Here is a 14,348-nt window from a genome sequence, read left to right as displayed (position 1 = left end):
CCAAGGGAGAAGCTGGAGGCCAGGTTTGGTCTGATGTTATTAATGGGCTGGAAGGACAGGACAGCACGGGGAGATGAGGTCTGTGGAAGGTCCAGTGCTTGGAGCACAGACAGGAAAGGCAGTGCAGGCAGGGACCAGGAAACAAGTAGGCTAAAGCCCTTTTTAACTTTTTTTTTTTTTTGAGGAAGATCGACCCTAAGCTAACATCTGCCAATCCTCCTCTTTTTTTGCTGAGGAAGACTGGCCCTGGGCTAACATCCATGCCCATCTTCCTTCGCTTTATATGGGACGCTGCCACAGCATGGCCTGAAAAGCGGTGCGTCGGTGCGTGCCCGGGATCCGAACCAGCGAACCCCGGGCCGCCGCAGCGGAGCGTGTGCACTTAACCGCTTGTGCCACCAGGCCAGCCCCCTTTTTAACTTTTTTTTAATAAGAAAAGTACAGGTTGGATATTTGGGATTCTTTTGGTGGTGGCGTAGGGGAGCGTTTGGGGGTTTTGGGATGGAAGGAGAGAATTGGTTACATATGGTGAAGTCTCCAAAGTCAGATGCATAGGTGTCTGGAATATTGTCTCCTAGACCTGGACCCAGCTTCCTCCTGTCTGCCCTCTTCCCACAAACCTCCCCTCCGTGCGTGGAAAGGCACAGCCATCACACTGCCTCGCCTAATGCCACTCTCCAGTCAGAGTGGCCCGAGGGGAAGGAATGTTTGTGGAGCACCTACTGTGTGCTGGGCACTTTGCATTCATGAACTCAGTTAATCCTCACACCAGACCTACGGCGAAGGTCTGCATCTCCAAGTCTCAGAGGAGGAACTAGGGCCCTGAAGAACATGAAGTCAATTCCACAAGATCACCTAGATTGTCAGCAGTAGAGCTGGGATTTAAACTCAGGTTTGTCTAACTGTAGGGCTGGCACTTTTCACCCATCCATCCATCCTTCCATCCATCCATTTTTCCCTCCATCCCTCCATTTATCCATCCATTTCACAAATATTTATGGAGCATCTCCTATGTGCCCAACACTGTGCTAGGCATAGAGGACGTAAGAGAGGGAACAAGATAGACATAGTCCTTGCCCTAATGGAGTTTGCAATGCAGTGGGATTAAAAAGAGGGTAAACAAATGCATACATGATGACACGTTGTGAAAAGCAAGAGATGGAGGAAAATACAGTAGGGTTAGAGGAAAGCATGCCAGGGCTAGGGTGAAGCAAATGAGGCACTTAGGATGCAAAATTTAAGGAGGCGCTCACTCTCAGGGTCCTGCAAGGGCAGGGTTGGCACTTGCATGACCTCAGCTCCTTAAATTTTGCACTCTTAGGTGCCTTGCTCACTTCACCCTCGGCCTGGTCCTGCAGATGCAGAGTTGTGGAGGACAGGTGACATTTGACCAGAGACACCAGGAGCTCTTGCAGTGGTTTAGGGGGAGTGTGGTATCTGGAGCATGAGTCGGTAAGGGGGCCGGAGCAGATTCCACTAAGCAGAAGGTATCCTTGCCTCCTGGCTATGCCACAGACTGGAGGAATGCAGGGGACCAAGGGATGGAGAATGAGGGAGGGGTGAAGAAGGTCGGGGGAAGAGTTTAGTGGGCAGGTGTCTCTAAGGCAACGAGAGCCCACAGCCAATGGCTGCTGCAGGACGGCAGGGTTTCTCAGGCAAGGGCTGGAGCTCTCCCACAACATACTGTGTTTAACCTCAATATTGAGAGCATCTTCCAGAAAAGGCCAGCCTCTTTTGAATCCCTAAGTTTTCCGTGTTTCCTGTATTTGGAGAAGTGGGGGGAGGGAGGAATGGTCCTTTGAAGAATATGCTTACACATGCTTTATACACATGCTTAGTTTAGATAAACTGGCCAAAAGTCCGTAAGTCTCTGTAAAAATGAAACATCTAGACCAAAGATTCCCAGAGTGGGGTCCCTGGACCAGAAGCATCAGCCTCACCTGGCAACTGTTAGCAATGCAGATTCTTGGGTCCCACCCCAGACCTACGGATTCAGAAACTTTAACCAGCCCTCCAGGTGATTTTGGTGCCTGCTCATGTTTGGAAACCACTGCTCTAGAGTGTTCATCCATGAACAGTGAGGGACTCTTTAAACCTCACCTGGGCAGAGACACAAAAGCTGGCCTTCTCAGAGACATGGCAGTGTCCCAGTCACCAGCAGCCCAGGGAAGGGAAATGACTTAGCTCAGGTCACCCGAGGATGAGCGGTGGCGCTGGGCACGGCCTGCAGGTCTTGTTCCACTTGCACGCTCATTTCCGCAGTATTTTATGAATCTATTTGTGAAGCCCCTGGAGAAGGGAGGGCCTATCACTTCCTTCTCTATATCAAAGAGAGATGATGAAGATTCCCATGTGCATGTTTACACCCTGTTTTTAAAGTCCCATGTGCGACATCAGACTTCACCAAGATGGAAAACGAGAAATACGGTCAGCACGGATTTGAAATAGGAGGTGGCTGAGCTGGGACCCTCATGCAGTGCTGTGGGAGCCAAGCAGCAATGAAGACCGAGGAGCAGAGGAAAAGGTTATAAAAATGTTTAGTTTTTGCTTTATTGAGTTACAACAAAAGAGCAACAAGTTAGAAAAATTGGTTTTTTTTTTTCCCAAACTCCCTAGCATTTTATTTGTGCAGTGGACTCAAATGGGGGCCAGTGGGGGAGGGGAGAAGGATTGCAAACACAATTCATATTGCAACATTTACACCAGATAGGTCTCTTGGTTTTTCTTCTTTAAAAGTTAGGACTAACTGAAAAAAAAAAAAAAAGTGCACTCAGGAATCTAAAATTGGCCCAAAACAAAAAAAACAGAAAGAATCAATTCATGGTGAGGCTTCAAGCTGAAATCTTGTCAAATACCACACTGAGAAAAGGCAGTTAGGAACAGAAATGAAAACCAAATGAAACAAAATGATGAAATGAAAACTGTTCATCTTTGTACCACCTAGATAGGAAGATCTTGTTTTGTTTTCATTTCACAGAAGTAATGACAATGTTGACAAATGTGGGAGCCCTTTCTGCTGGTATCTAAAAAGGTGCTTAAAAACGACAGCCACCTGCTACCCAGTTCTCCCGGTGCTGGCTGGGCCCACGGTCTGACCTGAGAGGCCGGGCCGTCGAAAACCAGACCTGCCTCTTGGCAGCTCAGAAAGCCGTGTGCGTGGCTAAACAGGACCCCAGAGGCGGCTGGGGGAAGAACTGGAAACAGATTTGACTTGGAAGATCCGCTATTTGTAAACCCTCTTCAAGTTGAGACAGACGCTCGAATCCCAGCCGTTCCCCACCCCGAGAAATCTCCCAAATTTCAAACTACCTTTAAAAAATGAACTCCCCCTACCTAAAATCCAGTAGATATAATGGCACTAATGCTAACACTCCCTCCTCCCCCAAATTAATAAAATAAAAATAAAAAAAGAAAAGGCAAAAAGAGAAAAGCACGTGTGATCAGCCCTCCCTCCTGGAAAAAACCTTACAATGGTAGTGCTGGAAAAGAGAGTTGCCCTCGATTAAAAAGGTAACAAAATTCCCACATTGTACAAATCGGTTCCAGTATAGCAAGAGGCGGGGGCCGGGGCAGAGGAGCAAACTATTTACAAGGGCGCATTGAAAACGCAGTAGTAGGACTTTGGCACTATGAACAATTCCCAGCGGTCCTCTGGCAGGTACGTGTGAAAGCAGCTGGGGTTCCCGCACCCTGCAGGCACACGCAGGCTAAGTATTTCCACTGGGAGTCAGTCTCTGGCCAGGATGGCCGGTGGCCGGAGAGGGAAGTTCTCTTCTTTCTTCAAAGACAGCACAGCAGTTATCAGCACAGCAGTCCAGACGGACCTCCCTAGAAAGATGACACAAACACAGAGACAAGATGTCAGGGAGATGATCGTCATTCCCTGGGTGGATGGCATCGGTGGCCGCCTCTTCCTGGCTCTCCCAGCAAGGAGGCCTTCCGAAGCCATCCCCTGGCTTGGAGGAGAGACCAACACCCTTCAAGTTTGGGGCCTGTTTTAAGGGAGTGTGTTTCCCGTGCACAGTCTGACACCAAGGGAAATGCCTCCAGGATCAGGCCTTTGAAAACAGGATGACTTTCTGGGCAAAGGAAGGAGGTGGCCTGTGATTCTTTTTATCTTTACAAGACCCTTTTCTTATTGCTGGAGAGGCAGCCAGTCACAGTGGTTCCTAAAAGGCCCTAGAGTCAGACAAACCTAAATTTGGGTTCTGACCTTTCCACTTGCTGGCTGTGGGGCCATACACATTTGACTTAATCTCTCTAGGGCTTCGTTTCACTTCTGCAAAACAGGGATGATAACGGCATCCCCCTCGTAGAGCTGTTGTGATGATTAAATATGTAGATATACGCACCAGCATTTGGAATAGTGCCTGCTACACGGTATGTATTATACATGCTTTCATTGTTTTTGTTACATGGAGCCTCTTCCAAACATGGTAGGATATATAATAGTAATCATAATAAGGTGAGACATTTTACGTGTGTTTTTAATTTAATGTTTATATCAATCCTCGGAGGTGTAGGTATTGTTATTCCCATTTTACAGGTGAGGAAACTGAGGACAGAGAGGCTAAATAATTTGCCCAAGATCACACAGCTACTAAGTGGCAGAGCCGGGATTCAAACCCAGGCAATCTCCAGCGTCAGTGCTGTTAACAAACAGTATTTATTAAGAGTCACTATGGAGAAATGTTTAATTCTTATATACTGTGAAGTGATGGAAATAGTCCAAGGACCTTGCTATGGGTTGAGCTGTGTCCCCTCAAAAAGATATGTTCAAGTCCCAATCCTCAGTATCTCAGAATGTAACCCTATTTGGAAATTCTTTTACAGAGGTAAGTAATCAAGTTAAAATGAAGTCCCTAGGGTGGGCCCCAACCCAATATGGCTGGTGTCCTTATCAAAAGGGGAAATTTGGACACAGAGACAGACGTGCAGGGAGAAGGCCATGTGAACATGAAGACAGAATGCATGTGATGCATCTACAAGCCAAGGATTGACAGCAACCTACCAGAAGCTTGGAGAGAGGCGAGGAACAGACTTCCCCCTCACATCCCTCAGAAGGAACCAACCTTGCCAACTAGACTTCCAGTCTCCAGACTAGGAGAGAATAAATTTCTGTTGTTTCAGTCACCCAGTTTGTGGTATTTTATGGCAGCCCTAGCAAACTAAGACAGACTTCATGACCTCTGTGGGCTCCTGGGATCCAGAGCTCCTGGGCAAGGAATCCCAGGAGAGGGCTCAGGGGCGTAAAAGATGCAGCCAGTATTCCATGACAGGCTGGAAGTTGATCAAATCTGTAGATTCCTGAAGCCCCTGGCTTTACTTCGCCTCCTTCCTGGTAAGGCCATGTTACGGCTCAGCCACTTCTCACTAGGAAGGCCCTAAGAAGTGTCTTTTGTACAGGGGACCAAGAGCAAGAAGACCAGACTTCGCAGCCAAAGGCATCAGCAGACCATCTATATTGTCATTCATTCCTAATATCTAGATGCCAAATGTATCCACATTCCCTAGATGCTCATAAGTCTCAATATTGGAGTTAAGAAACCGATTTGTAAAAGAAACGTCTGTGGATAAAATCAGATTCTGGGGGTGTCCTTGGGATCTGGTACCACCCAAAAGTGACCCAGCAAAAGTCACTGAATCACGAGGGCTACAGGGATCCTGATGGGTGACGTCGCCAACATCACTCATCTCACGAGGGAAAGAATGGAAGCTCAGGGAGGAAAAGTGGTTTTCCCAGGTCACATGACTGCTCAGCAGCACAGTCAAAACAATAAGGATCATGACTGTGACAACGAGAGTAGCTAATATTTATCTTACTTATTATGAGCCAGGCCTGATGCTAAGTGATAATCCAGGTGATCTCATTTATTCCTTACGGTAACAGGAGGGAGGCGACTGTTAGGCCCACTCTGCAGTGCAAAATAGAGGCTTAGAAAGATTAGTAAGGGCTGGAGCCTGGATTCTACCTCAGCCAGTCCACCTTTAACTGTTCCTCCCTACACCTGACCCAAATCCAGGGCTCCCTGTTTTGCAGGCACAGCCTCTCCCTGTAGGGAGCCACCAGGTACAGGAGAGAGCATGTCTGCTTCAAAGGTAGGGGCTGCTGGTCCCGTGCAGAGCCACCTGCACCCTGGTGGGCACAGATGACAGCCAGCCTCCTCCTGTGCTCTCCAAGGAACAGGGTTTTCCCAGCAAATGGACTTCCACCGCCTTTGGAAAGGAAGCTGCCTCTGATTGGACGTCCACCTGAATAGTTCTCAGGACTCCAGGAAACACAGCCCACGGTGGGTAGACAGCCACCGCTCTTCCTTCTCCCAGCCAGGCTGAAGAAGGCCAGGTCAGCACAGCGCTATGGGTATTCGTCATGGTGGGGCCGAGTGGAAAGACCCGTGGAGCCGGAGAAAGCTGGGATCCGGGGTCTGCCACTTCCTAGCTGTGTGCCCAGGTCAGTTACCTAACCTCCCGAGACTCGCTTCCATCATTCACCACCAATGCTGCTGGGAGGGTAACAAATGAGGCATGCAGAGCATACGGTGCTCCACAAATATTGCTTCATTTTTCCTCGAGGCAGGCCAGGTGTAAAATTAGGGCCTTCGGTGTAAGCGAGCTTGCCTGTGTGTGTACATTTTCCTTCTCTCATATCATAAACAAAACTGAACCCTGTCTCTTTAAGTGATTGGCAAAAACTCAGTTTTTAGATAAACCTCAATGTTAAGGTAGTTCTTCTTCCCTGTATAATTTCATGAACAGGTATAGTCCTCCAACCATATGTATTAGTCAAGGAAAGAATGCTGGACAAGGCCCCTTAAAAAAGACCCCCACCCCTCAAAACAGATTGTAAGGCCAAAAGGGTGACCTAGAGAAAGGAAGACAAAGCCATTCTTTTTTTGGCCTTTGCAGATTTCCCAGATGTCTGCGGATGGCTCCAGGCCCTGGAAGCATCCTCGGAACCTCTGGACCTCAATTCCTCTTTGGCATCTCCCAGCGTGTGTAGCAGTGGGCAGGACTCAGGCTGTGGGAGCTGGCAGCACTCTCACAGTGAGGCTGGGAAGACGCTGGAAACAGAGGGCAGGGGCGGTTTCTCCCTCAGGGACACAGCTGAGGCCCAATCGCCATCCCTCTGGCAGCAAGTCCCAGCTGCAGGCCCGGAAGGCCTTGTTCCAGAACGGCAGGTCTCCTTGTTAAAAGTTCCCGCCCCGGGGCTTTCCCAGCACAGCTGTTATCACGCTGTCTTCAAATTGCCTGGTTAATTGGACATCCTGTGAGGCCCGTGATGACATGGACGGTGCCCACAGTGTTCACCGCTGACCCCTGCCACCCCCTCCCCGCACTGGGTCTGGCCCACACGGGATATTCAAATGTTTGTTAACGAGTGAAAAATGGGAAGAGAGCATGGTGCTGTTAGAGGTGGCTGATTACACGAGGTTGGTGACAAAGTTCACATTTCAGGCTTTTTTTTTAGAGTATCCCAGTGATTTTGAGTCTGTGGCCTCTTGCTAATCCCCTGTGCTTCTACCCGGAATTTTACCACTTGGTCAGAGACATTCCCCACCACAGAGAACCAATGACCTGATAGATCCCTTGATCCTCCTGCACCAGATCTCAGCTTTGGGAAGAGACTGCAGGGTCATCAGGCCCATTACCTTATGGCCACTATTTGAACATTTCTACCATGTGGACGTCCAGCCTCTCCCTGAGGCTGAACCCTGCCCAGGACAGGGAGCCCACTGCCTCCCACAGCCATCCCTTTCTATCTTGGGGGCAACTTGGAATGTTAAAAAGTACTAATTCTTTAGCAAAATCTACTTCCCTATTACTTGACCTGTTGGGGAGACATGAAACAATTAGAATTCTTTTCCCATGTGATAGCTTTCTCTTTCTTTTTAATTTTCCCTGTAGGGATTTCCCGAAGGCCTGTGGACTCGGGAGAGAAGAACATCATACTCCATGAAAGAGAAAGACAAGCACTATGATAGTGATTTATTATCTCTCAATAATACTTCTGAGTCAGACTTTCTTTTACTGGGAGGGGGCATGGTCTGATTTTAATTAGAATGGAGAAAAGGAAAATATGGTGGTATGGAGAAGGACTAAGCAATTTCCCACTGGACGGGGAAAACTCCATCCCATCCCACATTGTTCCCACACCAGGCCTCAGTCAGCTCTGGAGTGACTGGCCAAAGCTCTTCCCCTGCAGTGGTCTGGGGAGCCTCTGGGGCTGGGGAAATTGAGGAGACTTATAAGCCAGGTAAATCTTTCCCAGGCTGCTCCCAGGGAGGCTCAAAGGCAGAAGGAATCAGAGGGGCCATTGGCCCTTCCTGCTCCTTTTCCATCAGTGGATACTATCCAGTGGAGTTCAAAGAATTTGAGCAAATGGAAGCGTATTTCAAACTCACTAGGCAGACTCCCAATGTGGTTATGGGTTTGGAGCCAAGCTTTACCACTTTCATAACTCCAGGATGTTGGACCTGTTACCTTTCTGTGCCTCATTCTCATCAGCCATAAAAGAATAACGTCTTCAGAGAGTTGTTAACACACGTAAAGTGCTTGAGCAGTGCCTGGCCACAGTAAGCGCTCAGCAAATGTTACCCCTTGTCGTTGCCCCAGGGCCCCTGCCCCCAAGATGCAATTAACAGCCAACAGCATGAGCTTGTACCAGTGGGGCCCCAACTGAAACAGTCAACTTGGAAAGGCAGGAAGCAGATGGCCAAGCTCTTCCTCACATGGAGAAGAGAGTGCAACTTCAGAGTCGGCATCCACTGAGCAGGCACTGATGCTAATGCCAGACCCATTTAGGAGCTTTTACTTATATTATCTCATTTAATTCTAACAACAGACAACTCTATTAGTAAGTGTTATGGACTGAATTGTGTCCCCCCCCAAATTCGTATGTTGAACCCTAAACCCCAATGTGACTATATTTGGAGATGGGGCCTTTAAGGAGGAAATGAAGATTAAATGAGGTCATAAGGGCAGGGCCCTAATCCAATAGGGCTGGTGTCTTTATAAGAAGAGGATGAGACACCAGGAGTGCACATGCATAGAGGAAAGGCAATGTGAGGACACAGAGAGAAGGTGGCTGTCTGTAAGCCAAGAGAGAGGCCTCACCAGACGCCAACCCTGCTGGCACCTTGAACTTTCAGCCTATAGAACTGTGACACAAATTTCTGTTGTTTAAGTCACTCAGTCTGTGGTATTCTGTTATGGCAGCCCTGGTTGACCAATACAGTAAACATTAAGGTTATAGAAACTTAATAGTAAAAGATAATAAAGAGTATAGGCATGTGGGTGCTCTAGAATTTTCCACCATCCATCCTCCATTTACCACTAGGGCAGAAAGGTCTGAACACTCAGACATCTGCAAGTTGACTTTCCTTTTGCTCTTTCCGTGAGTATCTCAGAGGGTTTCAAACTTTCTCTACAGGGTCATATACACAGAATCACATATAGTCTTCTTTATTGGTGAGTTACAGGAGTTTCAAGGGAAAATTTGATTATACATGAGTCCACCTAACACTGGCTTTTAAGCCCTGCTCGTCTGTGAACTGTGAACTCAGGCAAGTCATAGCCACAATGGCCACCTTTCAGGTCCCCTGATGTGCCAAGTTCCCTCTGGTCTCAGGGCCTGTGAGTATGTTGTTTTTTCTGCCTCGAATGGCTTTCCTTCCTTTCTGCCCAGCCAACTCCTACTTAACACTTTGGACTTCAATTTGTCTACTATCTCTTCAAAGAAACCTTCCCCAACACCTTACATCAGGTCAAATTCCCTTACTCTATATTCTCACAGTACCATGTACTTTTCCTTCAAAAAACTTGTCACCTGTCAGCTTTTCCTTTTTTATTTGATTAAAGCTTCATTCCTCATTAGACTATGGGCTCCATGAAGGCAGGGACGAGCTGGACACCACTGCCTTCCAGAGCCTGGCATGCTGCTGGTATTCCACAAATACTTGATGGATGAATGACCCAAGTCACTTATCGTGAATGTCTCTGGACTGGTTACTTCCTCTCTTGGGGGCCTGCATCCCTCCTCTGAAAAATGAGAGGCTTAGATTTCATGGTTCTGAAGTTGCTACAAGCTGCCCAAAGCACAGTGAGAATTCCTAGTGTGAGAAGCTCCAGAATTAGGTAAATGGAAGTGACAACAGTTAACTCTCCATTAGGTACCAGGGCAGTGAGGCTAATGTGCAGTCCATGAGAAGCATCGCTTAGTAAATATCCTGTGATCAATTCTTCAACAGACCTTTCCCTTGAGCTGCTCACACACATGGAAAGAAAACTGTCCCAACTCCCTTCCTCTGACTGCTGCCATCTAATGGGACTAATAAGTGATGGGAAAAAAAATGAGGAGAAGCAAAAGGACTGAGACACCAGATCCCAGATAACTGAAAGCCAACTGTCTGTTAATTCTCAGGTTGGGTCAATAAATTGTTATTGAGCATCTGCTCTGAATCGGGCACTGGGGAGTCAGGGGTTAATGGGATATGGTCTCCGCCTTCAAGGGTCTGGTGGAGGAGAGACAGGGAAAGACATAATTACAATATTTTCATCCATCCATTCATTCAAATATCTGTATTTGGATAGCTAATCTGAATATATTGTGGGGGCATAAACATATCCTGGATCCTAAATTGTAGGCAGGAAGCAACACTTGGAAGCCTTGAATATTTTAAGCAAGCTGAACTATGGAAAATATTTCTGACTATGGAAAAATAGTGGAAAAAACTATGGAAAAATATTCTGACATTTCACAAAATGTACCTCTTCCCCAAAGCCATCTCTACTCATCAGGAGTTGGAAATAGTCAGAAATCGGGAGGTAGTGAAGGTAGTAAATGAATAGTTATGTAACAGTTTCCACTCCCACATAGAATTAAAAAACGACCATGTCCTGTTGGTTCTGCCTGGGCGGCGGTGGTGGTGCCACTGTTGGAGAGCTGGTGGGCCATGGTGGTTGGGTCAGGTGTTGGCCTGACAGACAAGAGGTGGCCTCCAGGCTCCACTAGCTGCTGGCTGAGGAACCCAGGACAACTCTCTCTGAGCCTCAGTTTTGCCCTCTGTACGATGGGGGAAAAGCCTGTCTTACAGGGTTGTCATGAAGTTTCAAGGATTTAATAGATGTGCTTAGAAGAATGTCGAGCATATGGCACAGATCAGTAAATAGAAACTCTTAGTGGTACTAGTGTTGGGATATTCCATCTGGCTAAACACCAAGGCAGATGTCTGACAATGCTTGGCTTAAGTATTTTGACTCATTTTTAGGAAAGGGGGCATTTATTTTTCAGATTCTTACCAGGACAGGTCTCTCCACGGATGGCTCGATAACTGGACCCGGAGGTTGAATCGAGACAACACAACTCAAGGGTTGGGAAGGACTCCTTATCTTTGTGTCTAACCTCACGGCAAGGTGAGCATGGACTGAGGCAAAAGTTGTTGTGAGCCTTGCAAAGCTTCAGTCAGAGGAACCGGCCAGGGGAGAGGCTTAACTCCTGCAGAGGAAATCCCGTCCCGAGTCAGCTCTCGGTGGCTTCCCCAAGTCCTCTCTCTCATACGTGCATCACATAACACCTTTTATGAAGTCGAAACCATGCATTATTTGCAGGATTATTGTATGTGTAATGACTGAAACCAACAGCAGTTTCCTCAATAAATGTGTTTAAATAAAGGCATCGCTGAGTATTTATGAATTTCAAGAGACCCATGTGTTTGATTCATAAAAGCTGTGAAGTAATTTGGGGAGGTTTTTTTCCCCTCTAAGTTGAAAGGCTCCTTTAAGGGGTGCCTCTGTCCAGGATGCCACCACCAGTGAGGACTGCAGCTCCTTTCTCAATGCAACGGCACCTCCAAAATATCAGGGAGCCAATTAGGGATTTCGACGTCGCCAGGTGTGAAGAAGATCTTGGAATCTTGTTTAGGAACAGTTTCCAGCACACACCTGTGGCATTTACCATAAATAACCATAAAAAGAGGTTCCTGGGAGTTCCCAGATTTTGGGGGGAGACAGCTAGTTCTTACATCTTTGAGGTATCTGATGTTAAATCAAAAGTCAACTCCAAAATCCTAGGGATCTCCCCACTGCCACCAGGGAGTCAACCAGAATTGGGGAATTTCCGTTGGGAATAGAGGCAGAAACAGCAGTCAGAAGAGCGAACGCTCTGGAGCGAAACCGACGTGCTGGCTGGAGGAATGTGGGTAAGTGCCTTGGTTTCCGAGTCAGTTTCTGGGTTTATAAAAATACGGGGAAGCTTACCTCTCAGAGTTGCTAGGAGAATTGATAAGTCCATCTGTGGCCAGAGCACCCAGCTCAGCGTCTCCCACTCAGGAGGCCCTGCATCTCCCTCCATCCTTCCTCCTCCCTTCCCAAAGCTTGTCTTTATGGCGTGAGCATTGCTTCCTCCCTTTACGTTTCTCTTGGGCCTCAGGTGAGCACGAATGGCAGCCGACCCAGATGGGCCTTTTCAACTGTTGGTGGTGGTACAGCTTGGGAGACAAGGGATGGGGACAGGTGGCCTCAGGGGCTTGGGGAGCTGGCACCCCTAGACACCTCCCACTCAGCGATGGGGACCCAGGAGTGCCATCCAAGCTCACTCTGGGATACAGAGACACTTAGCATCCTTCAACTCAGCAAACACAGTCGGTTCAGAATAGCTTTTGCCTGCTGTGGAAAATCGTTGGGTTTTCTTTTAGTTTGCATCTTCTTATCGTTTACTGAACCCCAAACTTGACTTCCCGGCTACACCAAACCTCTTTCGATTCCTCAGCTGCCCCATTCCTTTTCTTGTCTCTGGACCTTTGCCTCATCTGTTCCTTCCACTTGAACACTCTCTTCCTTATCTGTGTACTTGGCTAACTCCTTCCCATCAGCTAACCCCTGAGTCAGGGGTCCCTTCCTCCAGGAACCCTTCTCTGACCCCCAGCCTGGGTGCCCCTCCTGTGTGCTCCCATACACAGCCATGCCCATCTCTGGCACACCATAGATCACCCTGACTAGGAAATGAAAGAGCAATTTACTCTCTCCTTGGCCTGAGCTCCACATGAACGAGGACTGTCATCTGTCATCTTCATCACGTTATCTCAGGTGCCTAGCACAGCGACCGCACACAGTAGGTGCTCAGAACGTATTTGTTGAATTGAACTGAATTCTATTGTTTACTCTGTGGTATGAGGAAAAAGCAGTTATGTAGACTTACGTCAGGCATCAAATAGGTCCAGGACAGAAGACAGGGAAAGTTAGGAACTTTCAGGAAGATTCTGATGGGACAAAAAAATGGCTCCCTCATTTCCACAAGGGAGACCTGGGCTGGACTGGTAGCATCTTATAAGAAGGCAGGGAAATGGCCAGAGGGAGGACGGAGGTAGTCAGATGGAGGTAGTTGGTGCTACTGGTGACCTGGGTAGCCTTCTGGCCCCCTTCCTCCTATCACGAGCCCCCACCTCCCTGGGCCATATCCTCACCCCCACCCATTACCACTTCCTCCTGAAAAGTGGAGGGGAAGGAAGATGGCATTCTGTGATTGGCTGCTCATCAAATTGCCCTTTTACCAGCTGATGGAATTGGCTAAAACAGGTTTCTGGAGGATTTTCTTTTTTTTGTCAGGTGCCTCATTTTATTACCCAATCAATGAATTGATGAGTGACATGGCCAGCCAAAGTTGTCCGAGTTCATTAATAAAGAGGCATGCTAATTTCCAGGGCTCCCTTTGGGGCCTTATCAATCTTCCTGGAGGTTCTTACCTTTATTTGACTATTTTTAAAGATGACATGGGGGGGCCCCTTCTATTGCTTTTTAAGTGACCTCTGGAGAAGCCAACCTGGGCAGGCTGTAAATCGTGCCTCTTGCTCCTGGTTCCAAGCTGCCCGTGGAATATTTCCGCGTTGGCCACACTGGACCTGTCCCTCCCGTATCCCTCTCCCTAATTCTTTTTTCTAGACTCACCACCAGGCAAGCTCCTGGGCTTTAGGCCCTGATTGGCAGGGACCTCCTGTGAAGCACACACACCAAGCTTGGGTGGCACATCCCATTACGTGGATGACATGGCCATTAGTAACCATGGTAACCTCCCTTCCCAGGCTTTTGTGACTCCACAGGACTAATTTACACCAGCTTCTTCCAGATTCAAGGGGTTCCGGGGACCCATTCAGTGCAGCTACGAGCCGGGTGACTTAATGAGACGCACCTTCCTTTAGTCATGACAAGACAGATACCAAGGACCGTCAGAACCTGTTAGGTTAAAAGAAACAACCCCAAACCTCTATTCCGTAAACCTGGATACTTACACTTGAAAAAAATCCAAAAACAAAAGAAAAGGGGGGAGAAAAAAGAAAGAAAAAGGAAAAGACATC

General features: G+C 47.8%; 1 protein-coding gene across 3 annotated transcripts in view; it reads right to left on the bottom strand.

The window, feature by feature from the left end:
• Positions 1–2,521: 2,521 nt before the first annotated feature.
• The window catches only part of ZHX2 (zinc fingers and homeoboxes 2), a 153,198-nt gene continuing 141,371 nt past the window's right edge, over positions 2,522–14,348 (bottom strand). For all 3 annotated transcript variants that reach the window (XM_058564874.1, XM_058564873.1, XM_058564875.1), the window contains one exon: positions 2,522–3,828. The gene's annotated coding sequence lies outside the window, so the exon portion shown is untranslated. The remainder of the gene's footprint in view (positions 3,829–14,348) is intronic.

This window comes from Diceros bicornis, chromosome 21 (assembly GCF_020826845.1).
Source record: "Diceros bicornis minor isolate mBicDic1 chromosome 21, mDicBic1.mat.cur, whole genome shotgun sequence".
NCBI classification, from domain to species: Eukaryota; Metazoa; Chordata; class Mammalia; order Perissodactyla; family Rhinocerotidae; genus Diceros; species Diceros bicornis.
This window is presented reverse-complemented; position numbering and strand designations above follow the sequence as displayed.